This window comes from Hemiscyllium ocellatum, chromosome 16 (genome assembly GCF_020745735.1).
Source record: "Hemiscyllium ocellatum isolate sHemOce1 chromosome 16, sHemOce1.pat.X.cur, whole genome shotgun sequence".
Lineage (NCBI taxonomy): Eukaryota > Metazoa > Chordata > Chondrichthyes > Orectolobiformes > Hemiscylliidae > Hemiscyllium > Hemiscyllium ocellatum.
The window spans coordinates 31,757,279-31,763,278 of record NC_083416.1 but is presented as its reverse complement, the minus strand read 5'-3'; the positions used below and the strand labels follow the sequence as shown (position 1 = coordinate 31,763,278).

The 6,000-nt window shown below is 43.2% G+C and overlaps 1 non-coding gene across 1 annotated transcript; it reads right to left on the bottom strand.

The window, feature by feature from the left end:
- Nucleotides 1-330: 330 nt before the first annotated feature.
- LOC132823567 (U6 spliceosomal RNA) lies at nucleotides 331-439 on the bottom strand. The gene has a single exon (XR_009645563.1). It is a non-coding gene; the product is annotated as a U6 spliceosomal RNA (small nuclear RNA).
- Between the last annotated feature and the right edge of the window lie 5,561 nt (nucleotides 440-6,000).

The window sequence follows — 6,000 nt, the reverse complement described above, 5'->3', positions numbered from 1 at the left end:
CTGACCTTATCAGTGACACTCATCTTAACTTAGTAAAATTGTTTTTTTTCTCAATTTAAACATCCTTGCTGAGTCTATCTTTGTCCTTTTCCAAAATACACAAAATCTAACAAGATTATAATCATAATTAATATCAAAATGTTCTTCCACTAGATTTCCCTGTCCCTGTTTGTCAAACTTCATTCCCTATAACAGAGTGCAAAACTATCACCTGTCATTGGGGTTGCTACATACTGGTTGAAAAGAATTATAAGTATTTATATTTTTTCTATTCAACCAATTCAGAGATGTTATTACACATCTCTGGACTGCATCACAAAAGGGCCCCTTAAAAATATGGAATGCTTCATGAATTTGCGTGTCATGCTTTCGCAGAGACCGTGCTAACTCTCTCTGTATTATTCCAATTTTAATGTATGTGTTGCCAAAGTGATAACAAGAAGAATTTTGCACTCACTAAATCTGTCATCCTGACTCTAACACAATTAATTCAACAGTTAAAATCTCCTGTACTGATATTGCATTACCATTTGTACACCAGTAAGTTTGCGATTTTTGTGAAGATTTGTAGCTCAGGTTGTGGTTCAGGTTGTAAGTTTGCTCGCTGAGCTGGAAGATTTGTTCTCAGATGTTTCATCACCATGTTAGGTAACATCATCAGTGAGCCTCCAATGAAACTCTGGTGTTCTGTCCCATTTAATATTTATCTGTCTTGGTCTGTTGTGGTGGGTGATATCATTTCCGGTTCTTTTACTGAGAGATTGGTAAATGGGGTCCAAATCGATATTTTTTTTTAATGGAGTTCCGGTTTGAATGCCAGGCCTCAAGGAATTCCCATGTGTGTCTTTGTTTAGCCTGTCCCAGTTGGTGTCACTCTTCCTCTGTGTGTATGGGTACTAGTTGGTCATGTCTTTTGGTGGCTAGTTGATGCTCATGTAGCCTGGTGGCTAGTTTCCTGCCGATGAAGAGGGACAGTTCATTGGGTAACTCGGAGCGGGTTGGAACAAGCAGCCCTCCCCACGATCCAGCCCAAGCTTTGGGTCCACAATGAGGATGACATCTTTGTCATCATGAAACAGAACAAATGAGAAGAAACCCACAAACACATATACAACATCCTTTCTGGTATAAAGTTCACCAAAGAGGAAGAGAACAACAACAGACTCCTCTTCCTAGATGTCACAGGAGAGTGAAAATCTAATGGAGAGCTGCAGACGGGCATCTACAGAAAAGCGACATACATAGACCAGATACTCAACTACAGGAGCAATCATCCCAACACCCACAAATGGAGCTGCATCTGGACATTATTTAAATGAACCACAACACTGCAGCACCCAGGAACTATGAGTTGCCAAAGAAAAACACCTATACAATGTATTCAAGAACAACAGGTACCCGATAAGCACAGTCCACCGATTCTTACGCAACAAACCTCAACAAGAAGACACAACACGCCCAGAGACTCTAGCCTTATTACTATACATTACAGATGTTTTGGCATCCTTGTAGCCCACAAACCCACCATCACACTGAAAAAGCTCTTGATGAATCTAAAGGACCCCGTACCAACAACCAGCAGGACAAACATAATATACAAAATACCCTGCATAGTCTGCAACAAACATTACATCTGACAGACTGGAAGGAAAGTAGCCACCAGGATACACGAGCACCAACGAGCCACCAAAAGACACAACCAACAATTACAAGTATCCTTTCACATTGACAATGAAGGACACCAGTTAAACTAGGACAATGCATCCATCCTGAGACAAGCTAAACACAGACACGAACAGGACTTCCTAGAGGCCTGGCATTCAAACCAGAACTCCATCAATAAACACATTAATTTGGACTCCATTTACCAACCTCTCAGAAAAAGAACCAGAGGTGATATCATTCACCACAACAGACCAAGACACATAAATAGAAAGTGGGACAGTACACCAGAGCTTCATCGGAGGCTCACTGATGATGTTACCTATCATGGTGATGAAATGTCTGAGAACAAATGTTCCAGCTCAGCTAGCAGGTTTACAACCTGAACACCAGTAAGTCTTTGTGGGGGTCCAAGGTACATTTCAAGTGATGCAATTGTCTCTTTTGTTCCCCAAATGGCCTTGCTTGGTTATTTCTCCAACATATTGGATAAGCAGCTGAAGAGAAATAATTTGTGGGCTAATGGGGAAAGGGAAGGGAGTGAATGTAGCTGAATTGCTCTTGCAGAGCTGGAATGGTCTCAATGATCTGAATCAGCTCCTCCTGTGCCTTGATCATTAAATAATTCTATGGTATTATTCCTTCATAAAGCTGTGATTCTTTCTTAAATCAATGTTATGCTCTCCTTTACTATCGTCATAATTTTGTACCAGTAGTATTGAGCTTCTTCCTTGCTGTTCTTCAAGCCATATTTATGCAATAGCAAGGGTATCAGACTTCCAAGTCTGCTCTAAGCTCATCTGTCTTCTCCGCTAGATGTCTTGCATTGTACTATAGCTCATCAATTACTGAACAACTCCTCTATTGTTCATTTTCAAGCCTTGACTTTTTGTGCTTTAATACCAGCTAGTTATTTTCCTCCTTTTTCTTGCATTGTTGTCCTCCCCTCTGAACCTATGTTCAGGACCTGTATGAAGCACAATCCTCAGGAACTTTCCCCTTCTTAAGAATGAGAGAAATATTATCTTCTCTCAAAGATGGTGATAGGCATTCATGCATATTGGACTAATTGTACATTTCTAGCCTCGGCCCTAACTAAATCCCTATAAATGCCTTTGTGTGACATTTATGCGGGTTTGAAAAAGAGATGAAGTCCCTGCTGGTAGGGTGAAGATATCTCCAAACGTCCACTTACCCCAACTACTTGCACAAGTCACCTGCATGGCCTGTGAAGAGATAGTTGGGGGCCCACTAGGCATCCCGTCCACAGTTGGAACAGCTTAGAGAAGGCACTATTCAAACATTTGAGGGGATGCGCAGGAGGATAGTAGACATTTAAAATGCCATATTCCTCCCCATGTATCAGGGCCTTAAGAATCACAAACTGCCCTTGCTCATCTTTCACCTGCTCTAATAAAATGAACCAAAGATTCTTCTGGATAAGTACAGCCACTCCCCTATTTTTAGCAGTAAAGGATGAAAAGAATACCTGGTCATAACTCCCCTGTTTTAACTTCAGGTGTTCCCCATCATCAAGATGGGTTTCCTGCAACAGAGCGATATCAATCCTTTCCGTCTTAAGGCTAGAAAGCACTTTTTTTTTCCTTTTAACGGGTGAATGAGATCCCTTGATGTACCAGGTGCACCATTTAACAAAACACTTAGCCATATCCCCTTTCAGAGACCCTTGAAGCCCTGGGAGAACCCTGCTTGCAATGAGCCGAGCATAAGTAAATGGAGACTCATAAGAGTCACAGAATTGTGTATACAGAAACTACTCTATCATAAATACAAACAACTACAGAGGAACCTCGATTATCCGAATACCAATTATCCGAAAATTGGATTATCCGAAGGAGGTCTCGAGGTCCCGATAGAAACATTACATCAAAGACGTGTTTCCAACAGCGATCGCATCTTTTGTTTACAGTGATTAAACAGGCACCATCTCCAAATGATTAACCTCCCTCCCTCTCCCCACACTTTCACTGGAGTTCTAGAGAGGGGTGTACCCTAACCACCTCCACCCGCCACCCTACCCCAGATAATCTGACCAATATTGTCCTGTACAGGGCAGAGGTGGAACCTGTCAGAAAGTTGCAGTAAAAACTTGTGTGTGCGAGCACTATATGGAGACTTACCCCACAATGGCAGCAGCAGCAGCAGCAGTCTTACTGTTGGTGTCCAGTCCAGCTTCCCTGGAGATGGGATGAGGGCAGTTTTTACTGGGGTGGGGGGTAGTGTTGAAAGGGGATGGGGTCAGGGGGAGGTGTCGGGGGGGAGTGTCAGACAGGGGGCGGTGTCGGGGGCAGTGTCAGGGGGCGGGAGGGGGGTAGTGTTGGACGTGGGTGGGGCTCATGCACTGTGTGCTTCTGCAGTCTCCTGAACGGAAAGCAGACTTTAAAAACACAGAGCCCCGGAGGAAAGGCATTTAATTGATTACCGAATAATCGATTATCTGAACAAAATAGTGCCCGCCCATCTCATACAGGTTCCCCTGTATTGCTACCAAAAAACTACAAAGAAAACCAACTGCAAAAACTTTGAACAGAAGAATCTCCCCCCTGCCCATAGGGGGCATTCACCCTTCCCATCCCCTCCTGCACATTTCCTTCAGGCCTGGACTGTGCCCCAGTGTTAGACAAAAATGAATATGTAAACAAAGTGATGATCCTTAAATCAACAAAAGAAGACAAAGTCAGAAATAAGCACTCCACCCACCCCCAGCTCCATGTCAACCCCAATTATGACTAAAAGAGAAAAAGAACAAAGAAAAAGGTAAAAGGACAAAGAGCACCCATAAAATTTCCCATGATAAAATCCAGTTTATAAAAATATAATAGGAAGAACATATTCCGAGACTTTTTTCTTTAAAATATTATTAGGGAGAGAGGAAAAAAAGAGAAAAGGATAAGCACAGGGAAAGAAGAGAAGAGGACAAACATTAACCATATTCTTCAGATCAGTCGGTCTATTTTAAAGTGTCCACAAAGTTCTTGGCTTTATCCGCCAAGTCAAACGTATAAACCAAATCCTTGTGGTTGAAATGGAGCACCGCTGGGAACCTCACGTGGTACTGGATGTCCAGGTTCCTCAGCCTCTTGTTAATTTCATCGAAGGATTTCCTCTTTCGGATTACAGCTGCCAAGAAACCTTAGAAGAACATAACTTTTGAACTGTCGTGCAACAGTGCTGTGGATCTTTCCCCAGTAATCTGGAGGCTTCTATCCTTCTTTGCTTGTTCCTGGATTTGAGGAAGTGCACTAGGACCGGGTGGGGGCGTTGTACTGTCCCAGACCTGCACACTGCCACCCGATAGACTCTTTCAATGTTCAGCCATCTGGATTCTACTCAAAGAAGCTGACTGGCTGCCCATCTTCTTCATCCTCCTGGAGCACAACAGTCCGCAGATTTGTCCTCTGACCTCGATTTTTGAGGTCATCAACCTGATCTCACAAGACCCACACTTGCTGATCCAGGGCCTGGATCCATCTGGATGAGGACTCAATCGCCACTTCCAAGGTCATGATTTGTCTCTCCACCTCTTCCATCCGTGCCCCGAGGCCCTGGAGCTCCCATTCATGCTATTGCAGCATGGACGCGATGGGCTGAATCTCCTCGATCGCAGCCTCTACCTTCGGAGTAAGTCTTGTCATCGCCAATGCCAGTTCCTGCGGGTCTGTGAAGTCCCTCGGGGGTTCGGGCAAGGCAACTATTGCGGCCTCTGGCATGCCCAGCGATGCAGGGGAGTGTCCTCCCTACTACTGTTTGCTCACTCCCTTTCCTTTTGGCATTCTTCCCACTCCAAAATGTGAACAAATATGTGTTCTCAACGTTTTAAATTAACAATTCTCTCATAGAAATTAGCCAGGGATGGCAAAAAAACACCAATATGCCTTGGTTGTTAGGCAGAGCAGTCCACTGCAGTTCGACTGAATCACCGCCATCTTGCCGAAACCCCACAAAATGTTTTCTTATTGCCACTTTTTGTTTGCCAATCATCCTGTGTGCTCACTTAGTTGTCAACTCTTTAGCCATTGAAAACAGTCTCTCTGCTTACTCTGATTTTAAATATCTTCAGTCAAATCTCTTTTTTGCCTTTTCTCCTTAGGAAAAAACAACACCGCCTTCATTCAATGCATAGTTATAATCCCTCATTCTTGTACTTCGGCAAAGACTACGCATCCTTCCCAAAGTGTGAAATCCAGAATTGGATGCATTAGCCAACCTAGATTTTTGTCTAACTTTAGCACAACATATTGGGTTTTGTTGTAGAATATACCTCCAAAAATGAAACTGAGAAAGGTGTGCTTAATCAACTTCCAGATATTTGCACAC